Consider the following 13,938-nt stretch of genomic DNA (forward strand, 5'->3'; position numbering starts at 1 on the left):
ATAGTATAATAAATTTGTGTTCAGGTATTAGATGGTCGAAAATATTTTCACTGACAAACAGTGAACTTTCGTAAAAGAAGACTGCAGCATATCCTCCTCTGGTAGCTTGCATCATTAACATGATGGATGAATTTTACGTCATGACATAAACGCGTACATCAAATAGTTGGAGAGGCTCAAAGGTGGAACTTTAGACATGTCTAGATAACCTTAGTAAATTCGATGGTGATTGATGATGTTAAAATGAGTTCTTTATCATGGAGCTCTTTGGGCCACGAGTATCGTGTTCTTTCACTGAATTCTATAAAAAGTCGAAAAAAAAATCTCTTTCGTCGTGTCTTTGTTAAAGAATGAGAGTAGTTGTAACTTTTTGATTGTGAGATGTACAGCATCTTCCTTGTTATACACCGTTAAAAGGTTCTTGAAGGTTTTGTTAAATTTTTGTTGTTTGTGAAAGAATCACGTAATCGATGGTGCTTCTGTGTGTTATATTGTCTGCATGTTTGGTTTTTGGTGGAGATTAGACTGAGAGATGTTAGTTTATTTGAATCACTGAACTCTAGCAAGTTATCTTTTGTTACAGAAAGATCATCATGCCATAGATATCCTGCTTGCAGAAATCGACATATATGAGCTATTTGCTTTCAAACATTGTAAAGGAAGGAAGGTCAAGCTTGCTCTTTGCGAAGGTAATTCATTTTTGTTCTTGTTTTACAGATTTGTTCTCTATTCTTCTTTCTCAGTCTTCACACCTTTGGTTGTTTTTGACAACTAGTTGATGATTTTTTGGACGTGGGAGATTGTATTAGTGAGCAGAGTATTAACTTGACCCGATTTTATGTGTGGTGCACTATTGTGTTGTTTATTGGATATTACTTTCCCATGACACTTGTGAAAATAGTGTCACCACATTTTTTTGGACTATTCTGTTGCATCTTGGATACTAATTTCTAATTAAAATTCATCATGATGCCAGAGCTTGATGCACGCATGAAAGATTTGAAAAATGAGCTCCAATCTTTCAAGGGTGAGGAATATGATGAAAGTCATACGAGAAAAGCCCTAGATGCATTGAAGCGTATGGAGAACTGGAATTTATTTGGTGATACTATTGATGTAAGCTATTTCATTCCATATATTGGATTTCCCCTCTATCTTTTCACAGTGGCCACTTGTTGAAAGAACTGTTCAATGGATGCATATCTTCACTATAATTTGTGGTGCTCACTGTCTTCTGGCTTCACAGGACTTCCAAAATTATACTGTTGCACGTGATACTTTTCTATCACATCTAGGGGCAACACTGTGGGGTTCTTTGAGGCACATAATATCGCCTTCTCTTGCTGATGGTGCATTCCACTATCATGAGAAAATCTCCTTTCAACTTTTTTTTATCACACAGGAGGTAAAGGAAATGTGGATGATTGATTACCCAGTAAAACTAGGAGTGTTTATGGCAACTTATTTTTTCTGTCTTCATCTGTACAGAAATTTAGGGATATTAAACAGTTACCCCTTGATCAAAAGAGTCTCATGGATGGGCTCTCCTCCCTGTTGTTACCTTCTCAGAAACCTATGTTTAGTATGCAAATGTATGTCAGATTTTTTGTTGTTCCTGATGTGTAGTTACAAATAAATTTCATATGTCTTATCCATTGTCAAATTTACTCTCCCTTGTTTTATTTCATTTAACGTCAATAATTTGTTAACAGGAGTTGTTTTGTAGATCTATTTTAATATGTTCCTAAAAATTTCCTCAAAAACCTATGTTCTATCATGTCATTGACTGAATAAAAGTGTCGGTATGTAATTTTCTCTCTCACCAAGTTAATATCCATACTCCACTGGAATATTAAACACCAATCAAATGCTTAGATGAAGAATCATTTATTAGTTGCTATGGTTGAGGAATCATTTATTAGTTGCTATGGTTGAGGGTGCAACAGAAGCATAGCTCCCTTGCTATGTAAACTTGTCATTTGAAAAATACATCAAAATTCTTGTTTTTAAATGTGTACAAATTCTGATTTTTTTTATAGGAAACTATAATATATTCATTAAATAGAAACACAAATTACAAAAGACGGAGAAGATATCCACACAATAGGAAAAAAGACAAGAAAAATCCTTGTCAACTCAAACACAAATAAAACTCCAACTTCTCACTAGATCTGAAATCTTGAAGTTTTTAAAATCTACATGCTTCCCTATCTAACTAGATGCACGAATCGCAATCTTTTCCCAAACATCTTCAGCCGAGTCTTCGAAACAATAAAAAATCTGTCTATAATACCACCTTAAGTCCTAAGCTTCCCTAGTTGGACTTCCTAGATTAATTCTTCTTCTACAAGTTGTGTAGTTTTGTCTATATGATTCACTGACTAAAATTTTATACCAATCTTGTCACCGCATAAAGTGCTGAACACTAAATTTTCTATGCCTAAACTAAATAAATACAAATAGAAAATCACTTTCCCCTACTTTTTTTTGCTTTATCTTGTTGTTTCGTGATGTTATACAACCTATCCAGTTTGTTTTGATGGGTATGATGACTCAGGTTGTCACTTTCAGAGGACCCCTCTTTGGCAATGGCTTTCTCAGTGGCTAGGAGAGCAGCTACTGTTCCTTTGTTACTTGTGAATGGAACTTATAGAAAGACAGTTCGTTCTTATCTTGATTCATCTATTCTTCAGCATCAGTTGCGGAGGCTAAATGATCATGCTTCCTTGAAAGGTTTGATGCCAAGACTTTTACCCAAGATCTTTTATTTGATTTGTTATGCATATTTTGTGTTGCCGAAGTTGTAATTGTAGTATGCCCCCATGGTACAACTCTCCCACGGCATCGTTTAATAAACTCAATTCAATGTTATATGAGAATGGTATTGAACAATATTATTTTTGCCTAGGGCTTAAAAATCAAGGAAAATTGCTGAATAAACAAAATGAAGATAAATTGTTTTAAAGCAAGACAAGAATAGATAAAAACAAGATAGTTTGAAATCAATCTCGAAGATTTCGAATTCGGGTTGTGGAATAAAAACTTCAAATCCGGTGCTTATGAAACACTAACTTTGGTATAAGATGAATTTAATGAAGACGTCATACCCATATGTATGTGAAGTGAGAGAATTAAGTGAGAGAATTTTTTGAAATGAAGACGTCATACCCATAGAGTTAAGTGAGAGAATTTTTTGAAATGCCCTATCCTCCCCCTAACCTCCGCTCGGCTGGATTTCTTCTCCGATCCTTCCCTATCCTCCTCCTTCGCTAAGCTTCGATCTCACTTTCCGTCTCCGGCGCCGGTCTCCGGCGGCGTCATAGATAAAAAAAATAATAAAAAAAAAATTAAAAAACGCTTTTTCGTGCTTTGTTCTAATCTTTTCGGCAGTTGCCTCCCTTTCTCCAATTTCCTCCTTTGTTTCGCTTCGATACTTTGTCTTTTCCATCAACTTTCTCTGCCGAGCGTCTCCCGCCTTCGTGTTCCCTGTTTACATTTCAGCTGAGATGAACCAGCGGGATTTTAGGTTCGATTTCAAATCAAGTTGCGAGTTCAAAGTTGAACAGAAACTATTTCTAATCGGTAGGGATTTGAGGGTTAACTCAGTCAAGGTCATAGAAAGGACTAGAAACGCTAGTTATGTTCTGGAAATTAATCTGGAAAGCTTGGAGTGGATTATTTCAAAACTATGGGATCATATCATTAAACCTCAATCGACCCCTACTTTCAACAGATTTAGAGGTAGTGAAGCAGTGGTCTCTATGCAGAAAATTGCTAACGGCCGAGGAAGATATCTAGAAATATCTAAGCTAGTTTGGAGGGGCAAGACTCAACGTATCATCATACCTAGTGGCCGCTTCAACGGGGGATGGAAATGGATGGCTAACTATTTGAACAGATTCAGGATGACTACAAAGGACAACGTTATGAATTTCAGAGACCCTTTTAAGCATTTGGCAACACCACTTAAGAAACAAAATGTTGGGCAGATTGTTTGCGACAAGGTTTTCTCGACATCAGAAGAATCAGATCAACCTCAGGATTTAGTAGCAAAGGATTGGAGTAAGGCTCTTATCATTACTAGGGATTGTGTCAACACATCATGGGATTTGGTGACTAGAACACTTGGTAAGGCGGTCCAGAGAAAAATCGAAGTCTTTCCTTTCCAGGCCAACAAGGCTGCTTGGTGGCCTCACAACGAAGACGAGGCTCTATTCTATTTAAGATTGAAGAAATGTTTTCTGGAAAGTAAAGTCACATTATCATTTCAGAAATGGAACGAAAATATTAACCGTGAAGAGGAAACTTTCGAGTGCTGTAACAGTTGGATTCGATTACTAGGGATCCCTTGGAATCTGTGGTCCAAAGAACTTCTCAAGCGTATTGGTGATCAATGCGGAGGATTACTTTGCATTAGCCAAGATACGATGTTATTAAGAGATCTCTCAGCTGCAAAAATCAAGGTGCAGGGTCTCGAAGGAGGGTTTATCAATAGCAATCTTCATATCACGACTGAAAGAGGACCTCTAAACATACGCGTTGCCGTAGATTCAGTGAGCATAAAGGATTATGATTCGATTGAAAGAAGATCATACGCACAAGTGGTGATTGATGGAGGTAGAAACGACACAGGCTGGGGATTTAAGAAGGCTTTCAAAGACAGGGTCATAATTGCTGATAATATGCACGAACTACCATCAAGGCAGGAGGCCGTTTCATCTTTCAAACCTGATGCAGCCCATAAAGCAACAGCCTCGATTACTCAGTCCTGCGAGCTGCCGATTACGAACAAAGGTAAAGAAAAAATTGAGTTCAAGAAAGGCGAGACAGGCGAGAATTCAGGAGAAAGAAATTGTGCTTCAGACCCATGGCATCGTGGGAAACATATCAAGATTCTCAAAAAGTTAAAACCGAAGGATCAGAAGGAGTTTCACAAAGGAAAGGTTGACACTACAAAAGCTACAGTCTCACAAAACATTGTTCAACAAACTTTCGAAGGGAAGACTAGAAAAGCGGGAAGGATGTTTGACCAGGTTTATCGAAGGAAACAGGTTCAGCAGCTTCTAGACAAATATTCTAAGCGTAAAATAGACAGTCAAACGATTCCAATCCTTGACATCGACAAAGATACATGTCTCGGGGAGGAAAGCTTCTGGGATAACAAAACAGATCACGGACAGTTCGAGGACAATTCAGATGACGGAAGAGAATTCAGTGATGCAGACAGTCATATCTCCGATCAGTCGGACTTCTCAACAAGAAAGTCACTGGAATTTAATGATTTGGGAGAATTTTTTGAGGAATCTCCGAGTAAGGTACGCAATTTACCCAACAACTCTACTTCGATTCATTCTCCTTCCCTTTCTATTCCAATTTCAGCTTCCTTCATCGGGTCGGGGGGAAAGGAAGTATTGCTGGGTGAGGGGGGGCTTTTTGCAGCGGGTAGAAAGTTGGGTTTATCCGGTAATAACTTCTCAGGGCATATTGACGGACTGGAGGAAGGTGTGGATATTCTGTCTATGGACAAACGGGAATCTAAGTATGCTGACCCGAACGAGTGCTTAACATTGATGGGTTTACAGAGGGTGGAACTTAGTGATTTCAATGCTGAAACTGTCTGTGGAATGACGAAGCTGAATGAAGGACTTAGTAGTCATAAGATAGAGAGGGCCGCAGAAGTTAATCAATGAAAATTCTTTCTTGGAATATAAGGGGGAGTGGTTCAGCCAATAGAAGGGGAGTGATTCGAGCCATACTAGCCAAAGAAAAACCAGACATAATTATTCTGCAGGAGACAAAAAGGGTGGTGGTGGACAGAAAACTAATATCAACTCTGTGGAAGTCTAGATTTGTGGAATGGGTATCCTTACCTTCGCTTGGTAGATCAGGGGGGATAATCATCATGTGGGATCCAAGGGTAATAACGGTCAAGGATAATCTGATAGGGGAATTTTCAGTCTCAATTCAGATACAATACAATACACAAATCGACTGGTGGTTTTCAGCCGTTTATGGGCCATGTCAACCGAGTTTAAGGAGTAATTTTTGGGATGAACTTGCGGGTTTGAGGGTCATTTGTGGTGATAGATGGTGTTTGGGGGGAGATTTCAACGTTGTGAGATCCACTAGTGAGAAATTAAACAGCGGCTCTACGACTTCGAGTATGCAGTGCTTTGACACTTTGATTCAAGATTTACAGCTTTGTGATCCACCTCTTTTGAACGGACATTTCACTTGGTCGAATATGAGGGCTTCACCAATTTGTTGCCGTTTGGATAGATTCTTGTTTACTATGGGTTGGACTGAACTATTCCCTTTCTATAGACAGTCTATCTTACCGAGAATCACGTCGGACCATTTCCCTTTGGTTCTCGACTTGACAAAAAGCAGGTGGGGGCCATCACCTTTCAGATTCGAGAACGTGTGGTTGAAGGATAAGAATTTCAAAAAAAATGCGGAACAGTGGTGGAATAAATTGGGTTTCGATGGATGGGCGGGTTATCAATTCATGATGAGACTAAGATCGGTTAAGGGTGACATCAAAAAATGGAATAAGGAAGTTTATGGGTCGTTGGAAATGCAAGCAGCAGAGTTATCAAACAAGATTGAAAGAATTGACAAAATAGAGGGTGAGGGGAAGGTCACGGAAGGCTTAATTTCTGAGAGAAAAGAAGCAAAATTAAAGTACGAAGAAAATCTAAAACGAAGGAATCAGATTAGCAACCAAAAATGCAGGGTGAAATGGATCAAAGATGGGGACCAAAATTCAAAATTCTTTCATTCAATTCTAAATCAGCGTAAGAGTAAGGCTACAATTGACAGAATCGAAAGAAATGATGGATCAATAACAACAAGCGAGGATGAGATTGTTTCAATTATTTCCGAATTCTACAAGGCACTATACAGTAAGCACGAGGAAGAAGTTTGGGGGGTTGAAGGCTTAGAATGGTGTCCAATTGAAGTGGAAATGAATAGGCAACTAGAAATAGAATTCACAATCGAGGAAGTAAAGGAAGCAGTCTTTACTTGTGATGGTGACAAGAGTCCGGGCCCTGATGGATTCACTTTGAGTTTCTTCCAAGATTGCTGGGAAATTGTCAAAAAGGATATTTTGTTGGTGTTCCAAGAGTTTTTCCGCAGTGGCATCATTAATGGAATCACAAACGAGACTTACATATGCTTGATTCGAAAGAAAGGCGACTCTTTCAAAGTTAAGGATTTCCGACCTATCAGTTTAATAACAAGTTTATACAAGATAATATCGAAAGTCCTGACATTGAGACTGAAACGTGTTATGGGGGTGACAATCTCGGAATCACAGAATGCTTTCGTTGAAGGGAGAAATATCCTAGATTGTGGACTAATAGCAAATGAGTTGCTTGAGGAGGCTAGGGTGAGGAGGAAGGAAGGATGGGTGCTGAAAGTGGATTTTGAGAAAGCTTACGACAATGTTAATTGGGATTTTCTGGACTACGTCTTAGCAAGGAAGGGGTTTGGGAAAAAATGGAGATCGTGGATGCGGGGATGTGTATCGAATGTTTCTTTTTCGGTTATGATCAACGGAAGGCCGAGAGGAAAATTTAATGCTTTCAAAGGACTTCGTCAAGGAGATCCTTTATCTCCTTTCCTATTCAACTTGGTCGTTGACGTTTTGGGAAGATTGATAGACAAAGCTAAATCATCGAATTTAATAAAAGGTATTACGGTTGGAAAAGATTTGATCGAGATAACTCACATACAGTTCGCGGATGACACACTTTTTTTCGCACAAAAAGACGAGCACATAAGATTCATGGTCAAAGTGGTGAGCTCCTTCTGCCAAATGTCGGGCCTGAAAATAAATTGGGATAAAAGTGCGTTGTTGGGGATTAATCGTGAAGATGATGAAGTGGAAAGGTTGGCATTACAGTTGGGTTGTGGCAAAGCGAATTGGCCTATCACTTATTTGGGGGTTCCTTTGGGAGGGAACCCATTGAAAGCATCATTTTGGCAACCGGTAGTTAATAAACTGTCCAAAAAACTTGTTGCATGGAAGAAAGGTTTTCTGTCGAAAGGTGCCAGATTGACTTTGATACTATCGGTCTTGAATTCCATACCGATATATTACATGTCATTATTTAGGCTGCCGAGAAATGTTGAGGAAGTCATGGACAAAATTTCAAGGAATTTTCTTTGGGATGGAGCGGATGGAGATGCACATATACATTTGGCCTCATGGGATCAAGTTTGTAAACCAAAGGAAAGAGGTGGACTAGGCATAGTTAAACTAAGATTCAAAAATGAAGCCTTGTTAGGGAAGTGGTGGTGGAGATTCTTAAAGGAAGAGGGGACTTTATGGAAAAAGATCATAATTAGCAAATATGGATTTCAAGAAAATGGATGGGATGCGGGATTGGCGAGTGGTGTAACATTCAGATGCCCTTGGAAGTTTATCTCCCGGATTTACCCAACTTTCAAACGTTGTGTTTTAGTTAAGGTGAGAGGAGGGAATAAAGTGAGATTTTGGGAAGATCATTGGGTGGGTGATGGTTCCTTCAAAGTAGTTTTCCCAGCTTTACATCAGCTGTCAAATGTTCACAATCTGCCCATTTCGAACTTCGCATCACTTGATGAGTCCAACTTGAACTCTTCTTGGGATTTTCACTTCAGACGAGAGATTAGAGAGGGAGAGCTAGATGAGTTGACAGGTTTATTAGAGGTCTTAGAATCGGTTAGATTAGTCCGGGGGGTGCGAGACTTTGTCCAGTGGGGCGGGGATTCTTCGGGCATTTTTTCGGTAAGTTCATTTTACGATTCTTTTTTCTGTCATAATCTTCACCCAAAATTCAACCTTTTTGACAACATTTGGAAAATTCCTGTGCCGACCAAGATTCGATTCTTCTCTTGGTCAGCCTCTTTGGGTAAGCTGCCAAGCTCGGAGACAATTCAAAAAAGGTTCCCTGGAATTGCTCTGTCTCCAAATATGTGTGTTCTATGCAGACAGGAAACCGAGACTCAGGAACATATGTTGATTCACTGCTCTTTCGCAATCTCTCTGTGGAGTAGGGCTTTGCAAGAATTGAGGTTGACTTGGGTGACACCGAAATCAACAAAAGAGCTATTCGGCATGGATTTGGCCCAATCAACAGGGACTAAAGGAAGAATTTTCTGGAAAGTCGTGGTCCATTGCCTATGCTGGACAATTTGGTTGGAAAGAAACAAGAGAATCTTTGAAGGAACAGAGTCAAATGTTGAGATTTGCTGGGAGAAGATCAAAGTTAATGTGGCCTTGTGGATTGGAAACCACAAAGACTTCGACAACGTTTCGGTTTTTGATTTGTTAAGACAATGGGATTATGTGTATCTTTGAGACTCTCAAGCTTTTTTGTTTTGTTTGTAGGTTGACAGTGAACTTCCAGTCCACTGCATTTCTGTTCTAATAGTTGTAAACTTTTAAATCATTATTAATTAATAAAATTATGTTTCCTATAAAAAAAAAATATGTATGTGAAGCACAATGTGATGGTAATTTGATTTTTAAAACTCCACAAGATCACACCTGAGAAGTTCTTTGTTTGAGAACTTGGATTGTTAGATTTGATTGGACTGAGAGATTTGATTTGAGAAATGATTTGATGCATTTCAAATGACACTTATCTTGAATGAATTTGAAACTCATCACGATTATCTTGGAAATTACATAGCTTGATAAGTAGTGGATTTGAAATCCATTTGGATTTTGTCCACCTAAGAAAGTCAATGAATTTGAAATCCATCAATCCAAGTAAAGTAGAAACTGTCAACTTGGAGAGAGTTAAAATTTTAATTGGTAATAATACATCCTTTTTTTCTTACAAATCTCACTTAAAAGATGTATTTATATATAAAACAACATACCTAAAGATGATAAATGAGTTTTGAATATGGTAATTCTTGACCCATAAACTATACATACTCAATAAATCATAAAACTAGAAGAAATAAACAAATTTGAGACAAAAACATACAAAATAGACATTAAACTAAAATGCATAATTGTACACGCCCAATAAATTAAATAATTTAAACTTCCGAGCATAATCTTCAACTTCTTGTATTGCTTCAATTTTTTTGAAAATTGAACTTCTTTGGTCGAATATATTCAATTGTTGAACATGGAAAATCTTGAATTTTTTTCCACCATATATAATGAATAGACTCACATCACCCTAGACTGAACATGGATTGCTTTTATGCATGCCAAAAATGATTTCTACTATTGCATTATAATTCTGTAGTATTTTATATAGTTATCATCCAGGTAAAGTAACGAACATATGTTCAAGGATTGTGTTGATAGTTGCACATTTATAAATGTGTAAATGTTAACTTGTAACTAAATTGTGTTATATCAAACTGTCCTATGTTTGCAACAGCAAAACAAGTTTCATGTGTCCTTCAAAGCTTAGATTAGAATGTTCTGTTAGTTTATACACATTTTCTTTGATGTAGGTTCACATGCACATAGCAGGTCTACGCTGGAAATCCCTATTTTTTGGTTCATTCATGGTGATGCTCTGTTAATTGACAAGCATTATCGAGCAAAGGCACTCTCTGATATGGTTATTGTTGTTCAGTCGGAGCCATCATCGTGGGAAAGCCATTTACAATGCAATGGGCGGTCACTTCTCTGGGACATGAGGTTAAATTAATGCACATTGGTGATGGATTATGTTGAGAATAGTGACATATTTTCTGTTTGCTGGCTTTTACTCGATGTTTTCATTTCTTACGTGTAAGATTTGGCATATTTATATTTTATCAGATGAGTAGTCACACTCTTAGTTGCATGACCTTAGTCTTTTGAATCTCTATCAAGCATAAGCAACACATTATCTGTGACACCCTGACCCGATACAATTAAAATACAGCGGAATTTAAAATTTTCTTTCAAACGGAAGGAGTTTCAAAATACATTTTATAAAAGTGTTTACAAAATAACAACATGATCATTCCAATGACATAACAAAATACAAAATATCATTAGTGTGATCATGTTACAAAATGGTACAAAATAATCATCCTTCCAATCTTCGTATGCATATGACCCCCATCCACAGTCAACGTCCCGGTCCGTCGCTCTTATCTGCATCACATGAAAATAACTGAAATGAGAATAAATCTCAGCAAGTGGAACTCTTACATAGCAATGATACATAGTATATTCTGTAAAACATGGCTTTTAAATCATAAATACCATCGACTCTGAAACATGAATAACGTAGCAATAACTGTAGCAATAGCAATGGCAATAGATAGCAAAACGATGGTATTTCTCTTTTCTATGGTTGGATTGATATCAATAGTATCTGTGACTGTGGTTGCCAATATCCCATCGATATAAATCGATAACTGTGAGGGGATAAAAGCCTATGGTCGATGATCATCTAATTGCATGCAATGCTATGGCTATGATTAATCAATCCAATAAAACATTTGAATTCTCAATAGCATTTAAGGCCGTCGTTTCGCAATCTCATAATATCTCTTGTATTCCCTTTTTAACAATAGTGAGACATCAATGCCTCCAATAGATAATCAATGAAATCAATACATAACAATGGATCAATGGAAGGGAATAACACTTTGAAACCTTTAAAACACAATACATATAATATCATGTGAGCAAAAAGGATGAAATTCCACTTACAAACCAATAGAACACCTCCAACTATACTCTTGGTACACCACCTACAACAATAATCCATAAATAACACCAATATCAAGACTAAATCCAAGAGTCCATGCTAAATAATCCATAGAACCATCAAAACATCAAATCCAAAATAACCCTTAACTCGAAACCTCATTAGAATCGCACCAAAAACTTACCTAAGCTTCCTTATACCACGGAGAACGTTGATCTCAAGTCGGAAATCGAACTAGATCCAAGAAACAAAGATAGGAAGCAAAAGAAATGGAGAAAACCCTTGCCAAAAGGAGAGAAAATCTCGAAAAGAAGATAAGATAAGGTATGGAATGAAGTCAACTCAATCAAAAAGGTACTAAATATCTCGCCCATACTTACACCGCGGGTGCGGTCACACAAGCACCGCGGGTGCGCTAAGCTCACGGCAACCAAAATAAATCCCATGCACGAACACCGCGGGTGCGGTGCTACAAATACCGCGGGTGCGGTCTCACCGCGGGTGCGGTCCTTGCACTGCCGCGGGTGCGGTGGTGCCACGGCCCTCCAAATCCAAAATCATGAATAGTACACCGCGGGGGCACTCATCTAAGAGCGCGGGTGCACTCTACTCACGGCAATGAACAGTAACAAAACAACTAAAATCGATTCGAAACGCTGAAACGAACAATCAACACCAACTAACACCTCAAATAAATAATAACCAATAATACTATAGCCCAAAACACAACTATAATCATCTAATCACATAACCCAATTAACACAATAAAGCTTAAACCGTACCGTACACCGGGCTCGGCTATTACAATCTCCCCTCCTTAGAGGAATTTCGTCCTCGAAATTGACGTCACAGCACGAACAACTCAGGATACCTCTCTCTCATCTCAGTCTCTGGTTCCCACGTAGCCTCCTCAATCAAATGGTTCCTCCAAAGGACTTTAACGATGCCGATCTCTTTGTTCCTCAGAACTCTAACTGTGCGATCCAGAATCTGAATCGGAATCTCATGGTAAGTCAGACTCGGCGTCAAGTCCAATGGCTCATGGCGAAGAACATGGGAAGGATCTGCAATATACTTCCTGAGCATCGATACGTGAAACACATTATGGACTCTGTCAAGATCAGGCGGTAGGGCTAATCTGTAGGCTCGGTCACCCACTCTGTCCAATATCTCGAATGGACCAATGAATCTAGGGCTCAACTTGCCCTTCTTGCCAAATCGCATCACACCCTTGAGAGGTGCTATCTTCAGAAAAACATGATCGCCAACCTCGAACTGCAAAGGTCTACGACGAACGTCTGCATAGCTCTTCTGTCTGGACTGAGCAGTCTTCATCCTCTCTCTGATAACTGCAACAACATCGGCAGTCTGTTGGACCAACTCGGGACCCAACATCTTCCTCTCTCCAACCTCATCCCAAAACAAAGGAGATCTGCACTTCCTGCCATAAAGTGCCTCATACGGTGCCATGCCAATCGTCGCCTGGTAGCTATTGTTGTACGTGAACTCCACAAGAGGCAACTTGGAATCCCAGCTACCAGAATAGTCAATAGTACAAGCTCTGAGCATATCCTCCAGAATCTGAATGACTCTCTCTGACTGACCGTCGCTCTGAGGATGATAAGCTGTACTGAAAGCTAATCGAGAACCCATAGCTCTGTGCAAACTCTTCCAGAACTCTGAGGTAAATCTAGGGTCACGATCAGACACGATCGACACAGGAACCCCATGAAGTCTAACAATCTCTGCAATGTAATCCTCGGCATACTGAGACATCGAATACGTCGTCTTGACAGAGGCTCATACCGCACCTTATTCGATTCATCCAGGCAGTACGAAGATGTATCAGGATCTTCGTCGACTCTACTGGTGGCCAGGTATGAAGAGAGATATTGCTTTGTTCATTTCTCAGTGCCTTACTTGTCAGCAGGTAAAGATTGAGCACCAGAGACCTGCTGGGACATTGCTTTCTTTGCCGATTCCTCAGTGGAAGTGGGAGCATATCACTATGGATTTCGTGACTGGTTTACCCAGGACGCAGAAGGGTTTCAATGCCATTTGGGTTATACTAGCTCAATTGGTACCAGGATTGTGTCAAGTATCTATATATCCATGTGATCTTGGGTTCGATCCTGGGGAGGCACATACTTAAGTTCATGGGCTTAAGAGTTCTATGAGTAACCCGTACGACGCCTATGGAAAGCCCATGAGGGAAAAGGCCCCATAGAGGGACCCCAAGATCGGGATAGCCTTGGGTCGATCGGGGCAGTGG

At 39.1% G+C, this 13,938-nt stretch overlaps 1 pseudogene; it reads left to right on the plus strand.

The window, feature by feature from the left end:
* Nucleotides 1-13,938, plus strand: part of LOC140825810 (uncharacterized) — a 32,364-nt pseudogene that overhangs the window by 15,201 nt on the left and 3,225 nt on the right.

The sequence above is a fragment of the Primulina eburnea genome, chromosome 3 (assembly GCF_022965805.1).
Source record: "Primulina eburnea isolate SZY01 chromosome 3, ASM2296580v1, whole genome shotgun sequence".
Classification (NCBI taxonomy): Eukaryota; Viridiplantae; Streptophyta; class Magnoliopsida; order Lamiales; family Gesneriaceae; genus Primulina; species Primulina eburnea.